The sequence below is a fragment of the Bos indicus genome, chromosome 9 (assembly GCF_029378745.1).
Source record: "Bos indicus isolate NIAB-ARS_2022 breed Sahiwal x Tharparkar chromosome 9, NIAB-ARS_B.indTharparkar_mat_pri_1.0, whole genome shotgun sequence".
Classification (NCBI taxonomy): Eukaryota; Metazoa; Chordata; class Mammalia; order Artiodactyla; family Bovidae; genus Bos; species Bos indicus.
The window spans coordinates 87,335,871-87,355,559 of NC_091768.1; the positions used below are offsets into that span (position 1 = coordinate 87,335,871).

At 46.8% G+C, this 19,689-nt stretch overlaps 1 pseudogene; it reads right to left on the reverse strand.

The window, feature by feature from the left end:
* Positions 1 to 1,915: 1,915 nt before the first annotated feature.
* On the reverse strand, positions 1,916 to 3,446 carry LOC139184853 (UL16-binding protein 1-like; annotated as a pseudogene).
* Positions 3,447 to 19,689: the final 16,243 nt, after the last annotated feature.

The following is a 19,689-nucleotide window of genomic DNA, read 5'->3' on the forward strand; positions in this document are numbered from 1 at the left end:
GAAGAATGGAACTGGAGGAATCAACCTGCCTGACTTCAGGCTCTACTACAAAGCCACAGTCATCAAGACAGTATGGTACTGGTACAAAGACAGAAATATAGATCAATGGAACAAAATAGAAAGCCCAGAGATAAATCCACACACCTATGGTCACCTTATCTTCGACAAAGGAGGCAAGAATATACAATGGAGAAAAGACAAACTCTTTAACTAGTGCTGGGGAAACTGGCAAACGACTTGTAAAAAAATGAAACTAGAACACTTTCTAACATCATACACAAAAATAAACTCAAAATGGATTAAAGATCTAAACATAAAACCAGAAACTATAAAACTCCTAGAGGAGAACATAAGCAAAACACTCTCCGACATAAATCATAGCAGGATCCTCTATGACCCACCTCCCAGAATATTGGAAATAAAAGCAAAAATAAAGAAATGGGACCTAATTAAAATTAAAAGTTTTTACACAATAATGGAAACTATAAGCAAGGTGAAAAGACAGCCTTCAGAATGGGAGAAAACAATAGCAAACGAAGCAACTGACAAAGAATTAATCTCAAAAATATACAAGCAACTCTTGCAGCTCAATTCCAGAATTCCTGGGTCTGCTCTCCGGGCTCTAAAGTGAACAGAAGGAGAACAAAGGTAGCCAAGCAAAGACTGAATCCTGAGGCTGACAGAGCACCTGTTGGGGCTTCTTGGGAGCAGCATCACCTGCAGAAAAGAAAGAGGCCTGGGTCCAGGAGGCTGAGGAACTCCTGTCAATTTCCTGGGCCTGCCCCTCCCTAACCCACCCTCCAGCCCCGCCATCACTGAGAGGCTCCTATGTCCTCCACCCCCACCCCCACCCCATGCCCAGCAGCTTCTTGTCACCTCCTCCTTCCTCCCTGCATCACAGAGTCACCCCAGGCCCTGACACCCCCTGCTCAGGCTCAGGACTGGAGCCAGTGGGGAATCAATCTGCTCCCTTTACTCAGGTCCGGATCCTCCCCGAGGGGGGCCTAAAGGACCAAGGAGCAGGTCCCTGGAGGAGGGGCCTTGCTTCCTGACAGCCTTGGGGGGCTGCAGGCAAACCTCCTTCCTTTGCTCCCCTCCAGCCTCAGAGCCAGCAGCACACAGAGCTCTCAGGACAAGGGTCCCTACCCCCATCTCTTCCTGGTCCCCCCAGCTGGGCGCCTCCACCCCGGCTCAGGCCCACCCATCCCCAGGCACCTCTGCTCAAGGCAGGGCTGCTCAGTGATGGAGGCTCTGGGTCCCCAGGAGGCTGGTGACCTGCAGGCCACAGGCGGAGTCAGAACTGCTGCTGCTCCAGGAGCACAGGCCTGGCCTCAGCCCTTCCCACAGTCTCTGCTGTGGGGCTCCTGTCTTGCCTGTTTGACCCAGGCAGCTTCCTGCGAGAACAGGCCTTTGGAGTTGGGTCTGCAAAGGCCTTCCCACCTCTTCCTCCTGGGATGAGAGCTGGGCCCTTCTCATCTTGGCCCCTGGTTGGGTCCCCTCCCCACTGACACATCATGTGAAGCCCCCACACTGCTCTCAGCCCCTGTGAGTCCTGCCCTCCCCCTGAGTGCCTGCTGTTCTCACACCACCTACCGGGGCCCTGCCAGCCAGCAGTCTGTGCTCAGTCAGGGGACTTGGCTGAACCATTTAAGCATCAATAGGCCCTCAGCCTAGTGAAGGCGCCTCCCTTTTCACAATGTCACCTGACAGTGAGGACTGCTCAGAACTCAGGGCTGAGCTTGTCGAGTTCTGCTCTCAGGTGATATGGGGTCTTATCCCCCTGCTCATTTCCAGGATGAGGAGGTTCAGTGAGGGGCAGGGGTTGGCTGGGATTCACCTTCCCCATCCTCACTCCAGTCCTGTACCCCTGCCTTCCCTCTGAATTCTGCCCTCAGGACCTCTTCCTGGAAAGGACTCAGCCCAGGAAGACAGTTGTGATGAAACTGGTGAGGAGCACGGGAGGATCCAGGCTTTGGACTTGATGGCTGTGGCCGTGGGCTGCACAGTAGAGGGGCCCGTGGTTGGTGATGCTACAAGGAGTGTCAGAGTGAAGCCCTTGTCCAGACCACAAACTAAGCTGATGCCGCCTCGCCCCCCTGACTCAGGTACCCCTACTTTGCAGACAGTTTACACATATCACATGGAGGCCCCTGAGATAGATCCTCAGGTGAGATGGGGGGAAGGGAGGAGTCCAGTCCTCAGGGGGCTCTGACAGCTAATGGAGGAACAAGGTTTCCAATACAGCCATTCAGTCCTGCTGTGAGATAGAGATGGTGACATGAAAATGGAGTCCTCAGGAGCTGACAGCAGAGGTGGTATTGACAGATTTCCAGAAGTAGGATTGGTGACATTTGAAAAATGATTCTGGAAAGAGGGTAGAGTGAGAAATAAATCCATGAAATTAAAAAGATGTCTACAGGTTTGGGACCAGCGAAAATCCATGTTCAATCGTCCAAAGGCCTGTGCTGTGAGGAGAGACGTCAGGGGGTAGAAGAGGAAGGAGGATGACAGAGCATCCCCAGGTCATTGCTCTCCCAGGACAACTCACCTCTGATGGATCACATTCTCAAACACACACACACACACACACACACACGGGTGGGTCCATGTCACTATGAGAAGACTATCACTTTCTCCTCCCTTCTCACTTACCCGTGGTCTTCAACATTTTCTCCCAGCACGCCATGAAATCCTGAAGCCAAGCCCGACAGTCTCCCATGGAGACCTTCTTCAAGAAGTCGGTCACAGCTCTGTCATTCTCCCACTTCTCTTTCATCCATCTGCCTCCAGGTTGACCCACTCTCCAGTGTCCATTCTCCAAATCAAAGTGGAGGCTCATTTGTCCATTCAAGCCAAACTGCCAGGATCCACTGACGTGTCTGTCATCCTCACAGCGACATGTCATCCTGGCCTGCAGGGTGAGAGGGTCTGCTCCCACCATGGGAAAGAAAGAGCTCAGCCTTTGGGCTTGACAGATTCTTTGCCCCACCTGGGTCCACCTCCCCTGGGTCCATGTCAACTGGGCGCAGCTAATCTGGCCCTGGTCTCTCATGCAATAGCTGCTCTTTCCACTGGACATCTAGGAAAGGACTAATATCCAACTGTATTTTTAAGCCTCCAATCTGCTCCTCCTGTACTTGGACTGTCTAACGTACCTGTGACTGTGTGTTTCTCCAGTGTAAAGCCAAGCAATTGGTCCCTGATGTCTCTGAGTATTTCGATCTGTGTTTCCCAGGCCTTTATGGTTTCACTTCTTCTCCCAACGGACTTGTGAATATGATCTTAGCATGATCATAGAAGAGAAAAACCTCTCCATCCACCTGGCCTTGAACCTCACAGCACGGCTGTCCAGGTCTGGGCTGAGGATCGACGGTGAAGTTAAAGGAAAGAGAGTGAGCATCTGTGAAGGCAAACCGCAGTGAGGCTGAGGTTGGGAGAAGACACATAGGCCTCTTCTCCCAGTTCTGTGAGAGCAGAGTAGGGCTGCAGGGCTGGGCTGACAGAGCAGCATTGCCCCGCTGGGCCACCCCACCCCCTCACCAGTTACGACTGAGGAAGATGATGAAGCCTCAGTCAGGCAAGAAACACCACAACCCTGGATATGCTCCATTTCCACTCTGCTCACAAGCTCTGCATGTGGCACTAACCGACACATGTGTTTCCCAGGGATGGGCCAGGCTGGTTCAGAAGGAAAGGCCTAAATCCAGAGGACTGTCAGCTTCTCTCTGAGTGTCCTGTGGGAGACGCAGAGGGTGAGGGGGCTGTTCCTGAGGAAGCGGATCACAGCCAGTGGGGCTGGGGGTGGGGAGGATGAGCTCAGAACCCAAACCTAGATAAGGGAGAGTTTTTAATCACGGGTCACTGGGCGTAGCAAGGCCAGGGAGACGTGGTGGTCTCTCACTAGGATGGGTCTTAGAAACCTAGAAAAAGGCCTGGCTCACATGGCATGAAAGAGAAGATCTAGAACTTCCGAGGCAGGTGGTAGAGGAGGGGATCCAAGGCTCAGAGAAGTGAATCTGCCAGGGCGGACACGGTATGAAAGGGCAGGAAAGAGTGCAGTCCACCCGCTCCATAGGAAAGCCTGATGGACTCCATGGAGCCTGAGAAGAAAGCGTGGATGAGAAGCATATCCAATAGCTCAAAGATGACTTTTGCAGAAGGTCAGGGATGGTGATAGGACATGGTGTTCCTGTGGGCTTCTATCAGGAACAGGGATGGGAGTTGTGGAAAAATCAGATTCCAGGTGGGGGTGCTCTAGGTCAGCAGAAAAGTAGGTGCAGGAGTCAAAGTGATTAGGGAGTCTCAATGCCAGCCAGGGCCTGAGTGCAGATAGTATGATGCTGGCTCATAACACAGGGCGATCCTAAAGGCAAGCAGATGGGCAGGAACCTAGATACAAACTGTACCATTGAAAGAAATAAAGAGAGACAGAACACAAGGCTGGATGATCAGGAAGCCAAAGGCAGCCATCCCTACCAAACACCTGATCCAGGCCCATTTTCCAGATCTGAGCCACTTCTCAGAAGGTATCACCAGAGAAAGAAGCCATGTTCTAAAGAGGAAGGCCCTTTCATCACCACATCTAGTGCAAAAGTCCTTCCATTTTTCCCAAAGAGCCACATGGTTATTCACTGGGGTAAGTGAACCTGCAGAAGCAGAAACTACTCTCACATTCACGTTGCACCTAGTGTAGTCCTAATATCAGGCACAGGAAGCGTAGCATCATCATAGTCCCCCAGTTGCTGAAGCGATGCTTGGACTACCAGGCCATCAATGGACAGCAGTCCCAGGTTCTGCTTACAGTGGTTGTCACTGGGTCCACAGACCACACAGTGGTCATTTCACATTCCCTGGACTTGTGACATTCTTTGAGACCTGAGTAGCTGGTAAATTATTGTGAGGTGAAGGCTACCATATTAGTGAATTCCAGATTCAAACTTCAGACCCTACCTCCCCATCCACCAATAGTACATGTACACAATATCCTGGACGAAATACAGAGACAAGTACCAACTGACAACCTCTCAAGGGCTGCAGGGGTGTGGTCCCTATCCTATCTCCATTTAATACCACTGTGGCCTTAGGTTTCCTGTAAATGGTACAGAAGAAATAGTTTAGGCTTCGCAGACCCCGGGTCCCTGCTGTAACCTGCTGTCCTAGCACAAAAGCAGTCACAATTGGTGAATGATGAGCACGGCTGGAGCTGCTTCTTGGGCAGATGACCCAGCAGAACTCATGATGTCAGAGGTATCTGTGGCCAGAAAGGTGCTACGTGCCATTTTCTACTTGAAGGCTCACAACACAGACCCTGAGTGTTGCACTGGAGAAAGTCACACCATTCAAATGTGGCTCCTGGTATGTTTCTAGGGCCTGGCAGAGATGAGGCCTCTGGTCATGGAATGTCAGAGTTGACCATCGTGATATGGGCTCATCAACCCCTAATCATTAGTTCAGCTAGACTAGCCATTACAGGATGGAAGCGATTATGTGTTTTGGCATAAGCAGGGCCACAGGGAACAAGCAAGACCCACCAGAAGCTGGCCTAGATGTGACACTAGACTTGTTATATGGCCACTATCCTCTGCTCACATCTGTGGTTTCCTCCATGGCACTTTGGACCAAGGTAGCTACTCTGCAGCAAAGGAGAGGCGGGCATTAGCCCATAACTGCTGGACAGTTTTTATTTTCCTAAGGAAAAGTACTGTATGTTGAAGACAAATTACTCCCAAAAGAAAGAAAGAAAGCAAAACTTTAAAGGTGAATCATGTGCATTATCTTGCAGAAGTTAAGAAAATAAAAAGCAGTTGGTAGTAAGATTAATATGTATGTTTAAACAATTATAAAAACTATTTTGTAAGAATATACCTATACCTCAAAGGCAACTATGTGTAAAAAATTTACACAACATTTTAGTTAAACCTAATAAAAGTGATATTGAGAAAGTATTCCATATCCGTAAGTCTGTCTTAGAAAGTTCAGATGCTAAAGCATTCCTAAGGCACGTTGTTCTGGAACACAAATCTGCTTCTGTGATTCTGGGTGATGTATGTGACTGGCTGGCTCCAAGTGGGCCTCGACAGGCACCTTCCTCCTGATGCTGGGGGACTGTGAGAGAAGAGTCAGACACAGGGCCCCAGAGCCGCATGGACCTCTGTGAGACACTGGGCCAGCTTCTGGAACTCCACCTCTCCTCTGGATCGAAGGCCCAGGACAAGCCATCACAGCAAATCAGGACAGTTGATAATCTGGGCTATTTGATAACCCTCTTTCAGGTACTGGGCCACATCAAACGGGTAGATGTCCACTTAGGACGTTTGGCCAGAGTCATAAACACGTGGGCTCTTTTAGTAGCAGCATGCTGACTTCTTAGTTGTGGCATGCAGGATCCAGTTCCCCCACCAGAGATCGAACTCAGGCCCCTGCATTGGGAGTGTGGAGTCTTAGCCACTGGATCACCAGGGAAGGATGGAGAACTCATTTTTAACCAGACTTTCAAAAGCCATCCATCAATCCCGTGTTTTTGTTGTTCCCCAGACAGTGAGAGTCCATGGGGAACAAGACTCTGGAGAGGGAGTGGCTTTGCTCTTAACTTGAAGTTGTCATCAATGACAGAGATCCTAGGAGCCAGGTCTTTATGGATGACTTCTTTCTGACCAGGTAGCTCATTCCACAGGCAATCTGAGCAGCCATGTGAACTAGCTTTTGTTGAGAAGTTTCCTGCTGACTATCGGCTTCTACATATTTGCACTGTCATAAAAACAATTTAAGATACCCCCAGTACATGTAAGGCAATCCACCATGGGCTTTTCCCCTTCTTCTGTTCACACGTGGCTAATAGGAAGATTTCTGTGATGAAGATCTCATAGCTCACAACTTTCAGGGAGCATCATAGTCACCTGAATTTCAGAAGCTCGATCTCTAACTGTTTTTACAAATGCTTGTTGCTCTTTATCTGGATCTTTTTCATCTACATAAACCCCATGGGAAGTACACCAAAAGGTACCTTCTTAGAATATATCTTTTGAGTTCCTCTCCCTGGATAGATATTTTGATATCATTCACCTAAGCTCTGGCCTCCAAAAGAGCGACACTACTCAAGTTGTACTCCTCTAGCCACAAGGTCGGATAACTGGAGATGGGAGTTGTATTGTTGGGTGTGTTGCCTCTCACATACCGAGACATCTGGGAACAACTGGGACTGAGACAGCCCTTGGGAACTACTGCTGGCGCTGATGCTATCTCCCAGTTCAATCCTTTTTACACTATGAAGATGCAAAACAGCTAATACTAGTACTACAAGAAATATAACTGGACAGCAAACCCCTAGGCTGATATAAAACACACGTGTAGACACGGCTGGAGCTGCATGTACAGGATCATAAATGGGTTCTTCCGCTAGTAGTTTTGTCCAAGGCTGAAGTTTTCCTTTCTCAATTTCTGGATGGCAACTTTTCCTTTGTTTCAACTCTAAGATGTGAAGCTTTTTGAAGTTACTGTCAAGTTGAGGTGCATTTAGTGTCGTAACTTCAGAATCTACTTTGCCAGGACAGGACAGCTCGAGCCCAAACACTGATACAGTGCCTGGGAGTTCCGGGGGCAGGGGTGGGGGTGGTGGGGCTGGGCCGCAGGCAGCCTAGCGGACCCGAGCTGTACCAGCGGCAGCCTGCCTGGATCCCCATCTGAGGGAGACCGCCCTGCACATCCATCCTGCTGTGAGCGCCCACCTCCACCACCCAGGAGAAGGAAGCTAGGCCACTTGCTGCTGCCCACCTGGCCCGAGCCCTTGAAAGATGAATAGCTCCTACCCCGGCCACACTGCCAGTATTAACTGATCTGTCTTAAAGAGTGCTAGTCCTTCAAGGGCCCAGAGCAGCAGGGATGGGACCTAATTCCCTTCAGCAGGAGTAAGAAGGGACCAGAGAGCAGTAGGGAAGGGACGTACATCTCTTCAGCAATAGTAAGAAGGGACCAGAGAGAAGGAAGGAAGGATCTGCTGGTCCTTCAGTGGCCGAGAGCAGTAGGGAAGGGGCCTACTTCCCTTCAGCAGTAGGATGTAGGGACCAGAGAGCAGTAGGGAAGGGACCTGGTTTTCCTTCAAGGGCAGAGAGCAGTAGGGAAGGGACCTACTTCAGTTCATCAATACTATGAAGGGACCAGAAGGAGCTCTGTGCACAGATCATCAATTCAGTTCAGTCACTCAGTTGTGTCTGAATCTTTGCGACCCCATGTACTGCAGCAGGCCAGGGCTCCCTGTCCATCACCCACTCCCGGAGTCCACCCAAACCCATGTCCATTGTGTCGGTGATGCCATCTAACCATCCTATCCTCTGTCGTCCCCTTCTTTTCCTGCCCTCAAACTTTCTCAGCATCAGGGTCTTCTCAAGTGATTCTGCTCTTCACATCAGGTGGCCAAAATATTGGAGTTTCAGCTTCAACATCAGTCCTTCCAATGAATACCCAGGACTGATCTCCTTTAGGATGGACTGGTTGGATCTCTCTGCAGTCCAAGGTACTCTCAACAGTCTTCTCCAACACCACAGTTCAAAAGCATCAATTCTTCAGCCCTCAGCTTTCTTTATAGTCCAACTCTCACATCCATACATGACCACTGGAAAAACCAAGGCCCTGACTAGACGGACCTTTGTTGGCAAAATAATGTCTCTGCTTTTTAATATGCTATCTCAGTTGGTCATAACTTTCCTTCCAAGGAGTAAGTGTATTTTAATTTTATGGCTGCAGTCACCATTTGCAGTGAGTTTGGATGCCAGAAAAATAGGCAGCCACTGTTTCCATTGTTTCCCCATCTATTTGCCATGAAGTGATGGGACCAAATGCCATGATCTTAGTTTTCTGAATGTTGAGCTTTAAGGCAACATTTTCACTCTCCTCTTTCACATTCATCAAGAGGCTCTTCAGTTCTTCTTCACTTATCCTATATCAAAAAGGCTGGAAGTTAGGGTTCACAAGGGGCTCTTATTGTATAGTTAAAATATGGGCCATTGTGGTGACCTGACAAACAAGGGATGAAGTCACAGTGGCCACATTGCCCTGATGGGCATCCTGTTTCTTCCTTAAGGTGATATCCTGTTTTTCCCTGCTGGTGCCAGTTTCTCAAGACTCCTTGACCACCCGACCATGAGAACCCTTTGACTAAGTGACCACAAGACCCCAGCTGTGGGCTAAAGATCAATTGTGGCCCCCTCCCTCTGGGGAACAATTTCCCATCGATAGGGTATAAGAAGTGTTGGCTGTAAAAAGAGAGCACCAGTTTCTCTCTAAATCCAGTTGCTTGCTTTCTTTCTTCTTATAATAAACCTTTCTCTGCCTGAATTCCTGGCTCATTCTCTTTTTCTCCACGCTCGCCTTATAGCACATGCATCTTGGGGAGGTTCCATGGACCAGGCAGGTGTGAAGAAAGAAACAAGATAATTGGCCAAAGGTAAACAAAGACCCGAAGGACTGTCCTACATAAGTAATTTACATCACCTTCATACTGAGCTCCTCCTCCCTCAGGATGCCCACACTCCTCTCCGGTGTGTGTTCTGAAGAGCTTGTGACATACTGTACTCCTCCTCATTAAAGACAATGCCCATGCCTTTTCTCTCTGGGTATTTATTTCTGCCTTGCTTCTGTCTTAAATAAACAGCCAGTTTTTCTGTGTTCTCTCTCAAACATTGTGCTGTGTCTCTAATAATAAGCTTTGTACCTATTTTACAGTTTTTGCTTCCTTGAAACATTCTTCCTTTCAAATGGGGGAAAGAACCAGGGCCACTTTGCTTCTAGCCTCTAGTCCCTGGTGGTCTTGTGGCTAGGGTTCCGGGGTTTTCATCCAGGCTACCAAGGTTCAATCTCTGTCCAGGGAAGAAAGGTCTCTCTTCAGGACAACTCACTGCTCTCCCTCCAAAATCACTGGGAATATTTCAGTTCAGTTCAGTTCATTCTCTTAGTCGTGTCCAACTCCTTGTGACCCCATGAACCGCAGCATGCCAGGCCTCCCTTTCCATCACTCCCGGAGTCCACCCAAACCCATGTCCATTGAGTCAATGATGCCATCCAACCATCTCATCCTCTGTCGTCCCCTTCTCCTCCTGCCCTCAATCTTTCCCACCATCAGGGTCTTTTCCAATGAGTCAGCTCTTTGCATCAGGTGGCCAAAGGACTGGCATTTCAACTTCACCATCAGTCCTTCCAATGAACACCCAGGACTGATTTCCTTTAGGATGCATGGTTGAATCTCCTTGCAGTCCAAGGAACTCTTAAAGAGTCTTCTCCAACACCACAGTTCAAAAGCATCAATTCTTCGGCACTCAGCTGTCTTTATAGTCCAACTCTCACATCTATACATGACCACTGGCAAAACCAAGGCCTTGAGTAGATGGACCTTTGTTGACAAAGTAATGTCTCTGCTTTTTAATATGCTGTCTCAGCTGGTCATAACTTTCCTTCCAAGGAATAAGCATCTTTGAATTTCATGGCTGCAATCACCATCTGCAGTGATTTTGGATCCCAGAAAAATAAAGTCAGCCACTGTTTCCATTGTTTCCCCATCTATTTGCCATGAAGTGATGGGACCAAATGCCATGGTCTTAGTTTTCTGAATGTTGAGCTTTAAGCCAACTTTTTCACTCTCCTTTTTTACATTCAAGAGGCTCTTTATTTCTTCTTTTCTTTCTGCCATAAGGGTGGTGTCATCTGCATATCTGAGGTTATTGATATTTCTCCTGGCAATCTTGATTCCAGCTTGTGCTTCTTCCAGCCCAGTATTTCTCATGATGTACTCTGCATAGAAGTTAAATAAGCACGGTGACAATATACAGCCTTGACGTACTCCTTTTCCTATTTGGAACCAGTCTGTTGTTCCATGTCTAGTTCTAACTGTTGCTTCCTGACCTGCATATAGGTTTCTCAAGAGGCAGGTCAGGTGGTCTGGTATTTCCATCTCTTTCAGAATTTTCCACAGTTTATTGTGATCCACACAGTCAAAGGCTTTGGCATAGTCAATAAAGCAGAAATAGATGTTTTTCTGGAACTCTCTTGCTTTTTTGATGATCCAGCGGATGTTGGCAATTTGATCTCTGGTTCCTCTGCCTTTTCTAAAACCAGCTTGAACATCTGGAAGTTCACAGTTCATGTATTGCTGAAGCCTGGCTTGGAGAATTTTAAGCATCACTTTACTAGCATGTGAGATGAGCGCAATTGTGTGGTAGTTTGAGCATTCTATGGCATTGCCTTTCTTGGGGATTGGAATGAAAACTGACATTTTCCAGTCCTGTGGCCACTGCTGAGTCTTCCAAATTTGCTGGCATATTGTGTGCAGCACTTTCACAGCATCATCTTGCAGGATTTGAAAGAGCTCAACTGGAATTCCATCACCTCCACTAGCTTTGTTTGTAGTGATGCTTCCTAAGGCCCACTTGACTTCACATTCCAGGATGTCTGGCTCTAGGTGAGTGATCACACTATCGTGATTATCTTAGTCATGAAGATCTTTTTTGTACAGTTCTTCTGTGTATTCTTGCCACCTCTTCTTAATATCTTCTGCCTCTGTTAGGTCCATACCATTTCTGTCCTTTATCGGGCCCATCTTTGCATGAAATGTTCCCTTGGTATCTCTAGTTTTCTTGAAGAGATCTCTAGTCTTTCCCATTCTATTGTTTTCCTCTATTTCTTTGCATTGATCACTGAGGAAGGCTTTCTTATCTCTCCTTGCTATTCTTCAGAACTCTGCATTCAAATGGGTATATCTTTCCTTTTCCCCTTTGCTTTTTGCTTCTCTTCTTTTCACAGCTATTTATAAGGCCTCCTCAGACAGCCATTTTACTTTTTCACATTTCTTTTTCTTGGGGATGGTCTTGATTCTTGTCTCCTGTACAATGTCATGAACCTCCGTCCATAGTTCATCAGGCACTATATCTATCAGATATAGTCCTTTAAATCTAATTCTCACTTCCACTGTATAGTCATAAGGGATTTGATTTAGTTCATACCTGAATGTTCTAGTGGTTTTCTCCACTTTCTTCAATTTCAGTCTGAATTTGGCAATAAGGAGTTCATGATCTGAGCCACAGTCAGCTCCTGGTCTTGTTTTTGCTGACTGTGTACAGCTTCTCCATCTTTGGCTGCAAAGAATATAATCAATCTGATTTCAGTGTCGACCATCTGATGATGTCCATGTGTAGAGTCTTCTCTTGTGTTGTTGGAAGAGGGTGTTTGCTATGACCAGTGCATTCTCTTGGTAGAACTCTATTAGCCTTTGCCCTGCTTCATTCTGTACTCCAAGGCCCAATTTGCCTGTTACTCCAGGTGTTTCTTGACTTCCTACTTTTGCATTCCAGTCCCCTATAATGAAAAGGACATCTTTTTTGGGTGTTAGTTCTAAAAGGTCTTGTAGGTCATCATAGAACTCTTCAGTTTCTTCAGTGTTACTGGTTGGGGCATAGACTTGGATTACCATGATATTGAATGGTTTGCCTTGGAAACAAATAGAGATCATTCTGTCATTTTTGAGATTGCATCCAAGTACTGCACTTCAGACCCTTTTGTTGACCATGCTGGCTACTCCATTTCTTCTAAGGGAGTCCTGCCCACAGTAGTAGATATAATGGTCATCTGAGTTCAATTCACCCATTCCAGTCCATCTTAGTTTGCTGATTCCAAGAATGTTGATGTTCACTCTTGTCACCTCCTGTTCGACCACTTCCATTTGCCTTGGTTCATGGACCTGACATTCCAGGTTCCTATGCAATCTTGGTCTTTACAGCATCTGACCTTGCTTCTATCACCAGTCGCACCCACAACAGGGTGTTGTTTTTGCTTTGGCTCCATCCCTTCATTCTTTCTGGAGTTATTTCTCCACTGATCTCCAGTAGCATGTTGGGCACCTACCAACCTGGGGAGTTTATCTTTCAGTGTCCTGTCTTTTTGCCTTTTCATATTGTTCATGGGGTTCTCAAGGCAAGAATACTGAAGTGGCTTGCCATTCCCTTCTCCAGTGGACCGCATTCTGTCAGACCTCTCCACCATGACCAAACTAGGGTCTGGCTGCTTCCTACTCAAAAGTCATTAAAGAGGTCATGTTGATGGAAAGGAAAGTTTGCCTGATTTTGGATGCCAGCAATGGTGGAGGGGAAGAGGGTAGGGGACGTCCATGATGGCTCAGTGGTAAAGAATCTGCCCAGAATCCACCATCAATGCCTGTCTTGGGTGGCCCCACATGGCATGGCTTGGTTTCACTGGGTTAGACAAGGCTGTGGTCCGTGTGATCAGATTGGCTAGTTGTCTGTGATTGTGGTTTCTGTCTGTCTGCCCTCTGATGCCCTCTCTCAGTGCCTATGGTCTCACTTGGATTTCTCTTACCTTGAATGTGGGGTATCTCTTCATGGCTGCTCCAGCAAAGCACAGCCGCTGCTCCTTACCGTGGACGTGGGGTACCTCCTCTCGGTTATTTAACCGACAGAAATTGATAAGAGGCCAGAGAAGAAATTCAGACTAGGTTTTATTGGTGTTCCTGAAACTAGGGTCTGGCTGCTTCCTGCTCAAAAACTATTAGAGAGGTCACGTTGATGGAAAGGAAAGTTTGCCTTATTTTGGATGCCAGCAATGGTGGAGGGGAAGGGGGTAGGGGACCTCCATGGTGGCTCAGTGGTAAAGAATCTGTCCAGAATCCACCCATCAATGCAGGAGGTTTGGGTTCAATCCCTGCCTCAGAAAGATTCCTTGCAGAAGGAAATAGCAACCCACCCCAGTATTCTTGCCTGGAAAGTCCCATGGACAGAGGAGTCTGGCAGGCTACAGTCCATGGGGTCACAAAGAGTCACACACTTAGCGACTAAACAACAAATGGAGGTGAGCGGGGTGTGGGAAGGATGGACATCTGTCCAAAGGCTGACTCTCCCCAACTGACAATCAGTGGGCAAGAACTTTTATAGACAGAGGGACGGGGTTGCATGCAGAAACAGCACAGTCAGCTCTGACAGTCATCTCCAAATTGGTCATGGATGGTCTGACCAGAGTCATCTTGATTGTTTCAAGGACAATTAATCTTTGGTTCTATGGTTGGTTTGTTCTCATCTCCTTGAGGACAATTCTTGGAATTGTGGCAGCTTATATCATGGCTACAGTCTGGTCATCATGTAGCTAATTTCTTCCAACTGGTGGGAATTTATGTATCTATAAGACAGCTCACAGGATAGAGCTCAGAATATTATCAATAGCCCTTGAGAAGGACCTCAAAGTCCTTGACTACGTTTAATGACTACATTATTCTTATTTGGTCTCCTTTGACTATTTCCCCTAGTTTCTGCATTTTCTCACTTCTCTGATTAAGCTTAGTGTGTGGCTAAAGCTTTTCCATGGACAAAAGGCAGGCTGAGCACATGGTGGGGCAAGGACCATAGGGTCCCGCTCTGTTTCATCAGAATTCTTGCTACAGTTTGAGGGAAGGGAAACAAGTTCCCTCGCTCAATCCTGAGGAGGACAAGCTGGTCCCTTATGTGGGGTGATGTTGGGGGTGGACCTGTGGGTCAGGCAGGAGGGGTGGCATAGGTTGTCTGACCACCCCGTTAGTGGTGCTGTGTGTCGGCTTATACTCACTACCTTGCTTTTGCTCCCAACACCTCAGTAGTGGCAGCTGGGGTTTGATCTTTTTGTATCTTGTTGCTCATAATTTGTCCCAACTGTGCATACATGCAGCACTTTTTCTCCCTTTATACTGTCTTTGCATTTTTATGCTTCATGAGACCTTTGTCCAGGTCCCAGCCTGTCTCAGGTGTGACAGAAGCAGGAGGAGAAGAGGGAATTCTGGCTTGGACTCCCTGGTCATATACTTTCCCACGGTCTATACTCAACACCTAGAAAATGATTTCTCAAAATAACTGAACCCCCTTCCATCTGATTTCATCAATCTAGTTAATTGGAAGAACTGCTGTATGGAGTTAATTTCACAGTATGTAGTGAATTAACTTCTCATCCAGACATCTAAAACTGGTTCTGGCCACATGCCATCCTTGTGGGATGAACTGAGGAAATAGTCACTGAACTCAATTACTGTGCTCTGTGGTTCAGATGAAGAGTGTGGTTGACACAGAGAGAGAGATCCTGGCCACACTGTGTGAGGAGATGCTCAACAGGGGCAGCTGCTGTCTCCGTGCCTGCCAAGTTCCCATTTCTTAGCAAGAGCCCAATAAATAGTTATTGAATGAATACATGTTCAGTTACTGCTAGTTTTCTAGTGTTAATGAATATCTTATCAGTCCAGGATCATCAATAGATGGTAAAATTATGGGCTGAAATACTGTCACAAAAAGAGGAATATTACAATATTCCTATTATTATTCCTGTTATACAATAGAGGAATATCCCTCTATTCTAACACAGAAGTGAAGCTTCAACCCACATTTTTTTGTCTGTGCAAATATCAGAATCAAACTCACCTTTTATTTTTATCATTATCATCATCGTGATCACTTGCTAGTCTGTATCTTTTTGGAGATTTTGGTTTGACCTCCTTTATCCTGACTATTGAGGACTTTCTCTTCCTTATATAAGTTGCTGTGTGGTTTCCACTGGCTTTATTTTGAGAAATGTGACCAGGGTAACCTTAATATTTCTTTTAGCTGGACTAAACTACCAGACCACCTGACCTGCCTCTTGAGAAATCTGTAGGCAGGTCAGGAAGCAACAGTTAGAACAGGGCATGGAACAACACATTGGTTCCAAATAGGAAAAGGAGTACGTCAAGGCTGTATATTGTCACTCTGCTTATTTAACTTCTATGCAGAGTACATCATGAGAAATGCTGGGCTGGAAGAAACACAAGCTAGAATCAAGATTGCTGGGAGAAATATCAATAACCTCAGATATGCAGATGACACCAGCCTTATGGCAGAAAGTGAAGAGGAACTAAAAAGCCTCTTGATGAAAGTGAAAGTGGAGAGTAAAAAAGTTGGCTTAAAGCTCAACATTCAGAAAACGAAGATCATGGCAACTGGTCCCATCACTTCATGGGAAATAGATGGGGAAACAGTGGAAACAGTGTCAGACTTTATTTTGGGGGGCTCCAAAATCTCTGCAGAGGGTGACTGCAGCCATGAAATTAAAAGATGCTTACTCCTTGGAAGGAAAGTTATGACCAACCTAGATAGCATATTCAAAAGCAGAGACATTACTTTGCCAACAAAGGTTCGTCTAGTCAAAGCTATGGTTTTTCCTGTGGTCATGTATGGATGTGAGAGCTGGACTATGAAGAAAGTTGAGCGCTGAAGAATTGATGCTTTTGAACTGTGGTATTGGAGAAGACTCTTAAGAGTCCCTTAGACTGCAAGGAGATCCAACCAGTCCAATCTGAAGGAGATCAGCCCTGGGTGTTCTTTGGAAGGAATGATGCTAAAGCTGAAACTCCAGTACTTTGGCCACCTCATGTGAAGAGTTGACTCATTGGAAAAGACTCTGATGCTGGGAGGGATTGGGGGCAGGAGGAGAAGGGGACGACAGAGGATGAGGTGGCTGGATGGCATCATTGACTCGATGGACGTGAGTCTGAGTGAAGTCCGGGAGTTGGTGATGGACAGGGAGGCCTGGCGTGCTGCGATTCATGGGGTCTCAAAGAGTCGGACATGACTCAGCAACTAAACTGAACTGAAACTTGAGATGAAGCTTGAGCTCATTCCAGGCTCTAAGCCTCTAACTTCCCTTTTCTTAGAGCATTTTGCTTCAAAATCTTGTCACTTTTTCTCTTACCAGTTTTACAACTCAGGACTGTTTTCTCAAAGCCCTGGGAGACATCTCTTTTTTTCTTTCTCTTAAGATGACTTATTAAGGCCATTTATTACTTAAATGTGCTAGCATACTCTATGACCAAACCCACCCAGATGAAAGGAAGAATGAGAAACTAAGACAAGCTATACACCTAGTGGAAAAGGAATCAGTGAAGGATACTAATTTGCCAGTCTATGTGACATCAGCTTTTTTACTGTGTGTTACCTAATAAGGTATAACTTCCTTTGCTGCTGTTGCTGCTGTTTAGTCCCTAAGTCATGTCCAATGCTTTGAGACTTCATGGACTGTACCCAGCCAGGCTCCTATGTCCAAGGGATTTCCCAGGGAATAATACTGGAGTGGCATCTGTTTACAGATGTTTTTTTTTTTTTGGTTGCCCTGGGTCTATGTTTCTGCTTGCAGGCTTCCTCCAGCTGCAGCTAGCAAGGGCTCCTCTTTAGTAGCAGTGCTTGGGCTTCTCACTGAGGTGGCTCCTCTTGTTGTGGAGCACTGACCTGAGGCATGTGGGGTTCAGTAGTTACGTACTGGGTTTGGCAGTTATGGCCTACAGGATCTAGAGTGTGGGCCTTGGGAGCCAGCTCTTTGAATCTGAAGTATTAAAGGAGATAGTACTGGCATCTCCCAGTCTCTGTAGGAGGGTAGGAGCCTATATTTGGCTCCCAAGTAGCTCAGCTGGTAAAGAATCCACCTGCAAGGCAGGAACCCTGGTTCGATTCCTGGGTTGGGAAGAGACCTGGGAGAAGGGATAGACTACCCACTCCAGTATTCCTGGGCTTCCCTTGTGGATCAGATGGTAAAAGAATCCACCTGCAATGCGAGAGACCCAGGTTCAATCCTTGGGCTGGGAAGATCCCTTGGAAGAGGGCCTGGCAACTCACTCGAGTATTCTTGCCTGGAGAATCCCTGTGGGCAGAGGAGCCTGGAGGGCTATAGTACATGGAGTCACAAAGAGTCAGACAGGACTGAGCAGCTAGGCCCAGCACAGCACAGGAGCCTGTACTAGTCAGCTGGTCCTGCCATACAAAGGACCACAGACTGGATGGCTTACCCAACAAACACAGGTTTTTCTACAGTTCTGTAGGGAGGCAGTCCAAGATCATGGTGCTGGAGGGTTTGTATCTTTATAAGATCAATGTATCTCATTTTTTGATGCATTTCAAACTTGAAGACAATACAACATTTGCCTCAAACACTTCATCATGTAGTTCAGGAACTGATGGTCTTTTCTGCCTTTGAATCTGTACTCTGTTTCCTCATGTCACCTTGAACTTCTAATTTAATGAATACTGCTGCATTTTCTTTAATGGACTGTTTTAATTTTTTAGTTTTAATATTTAAAGTTTAAGGTTTAAAATTTAGTTTCCCAGGATAGAAATTAAGATGCATCATTTTTATTTTTTGGCTATGCCATGAGGCATGTAGGATCTTGTTCCTTAACCAGGGATCAAACCCCTACCCCTAGCAGTCTAAGCATGGAGTCTTTACCACTGGGCCACCAGGGAAGGCCCCGATCCACCATTTTAATATATATACATATATATTTATATATAAATATATACTTATAATATGGATATTATAAACATATTTTATATTTACCTTTTATCTCAGTAAGAGATAAATGGTCACTAAAGGGAGCCTCCCCAACTGCATAAACAGTACAAACTGAAGAGCTCTGGTCCACGGATGGAAATGAAGAAAGAACATAAGGTAAAAATAGACATCAGGAATCAAGACAGCCTTTCATTACCGTCCCTTTTGGTTGTTGTTGTTAGTGTTAGTCCTGTTCAGAATGATCATCTCCAATACATTTTTAGGGGATATATCAACCACTTCAGTTCAGTTCAGTTCAGTCGTTCAGTCGTGTCTGACTCTTTGCGACCCCACGAATCACAGCACGCCAGGCCTCCCTGTCCATCACCAACTCCCAGACTTCACTCAGACTCACGTCCATCAAGTCAGTGATGTCATCCAGCCATCTCATCCTCTGTCGTCCCCTTCTCCTCGTGCCTCCAATCCCTCCCAGCATCAGAGTCTTTTCCAATGAGTCAACTCTTCACATGAGGTGGCCAAAGTACTGGAGTTTCAGCTTTAGCATCATTCCTTCCAAAGAAAGCCCAGGGCTGATCTCCTTCAGATTGGACTGGTTGGATCTCCTTGCAGTCTAAGGGACTCTCAAGAGTCTTCTCCAACACCACAGTTCAAAAGCATCAATTCTTCGGTGCTCAGCCTTCTTCACAGTCCAACTCTCACATCCATACATGACCACAGGAAAAACCATAGCATTGACTAGATGGACCTTTGTTGGCAAAGTAATGTCTCTGCTTTTGAATATGATATCAACCAGGCTCCCCTCTAATTTTCAGAAAATGATAGGGACCTCAGCTCCAGAATTCTCCCAGGGGACTCGTGAATGTGATGTTAGCAAGACCACAGTCATAGGAGAGAAAAACCTCTCCGTCCACCTGGCCTTGAACCTCACACCATGGCTGTCCAGGTCTGGGCTGAGGATTGATGGTCAAATTATAGGGAAGAGAGTGAGCATGTGTGAAGGCAAAACACAGTGAGGGTGAGGTTGGGAGAAAAAGACCCATAGGCTCCTCCCCCAGTTATGTGAGAGCGGAGTAAGGCTGCAGGGCTGGGCTGACAGAGCAGGACGGCCCCGCCTGCCCCACCACCCCAAACACACCCCAGGTACTGGCTGAGGAAGAGGAGGAAGCCTTGATCAGGCAAAAAAAACCACACAGCCCTGGATATGCCTGTCTCCACTCTGTTCAAAAGCTCCACACCTAGCATGAACTGACACAATTTTTTCCAGAGGTGGGCCAGGCCAGCTCAGAAGGAGAGGCCTAAACACAGAGGACTGTGAGAATGTCTCCGAGTGTCCTGAGGAGAGATGGGGAGCCTTTGGGGGCT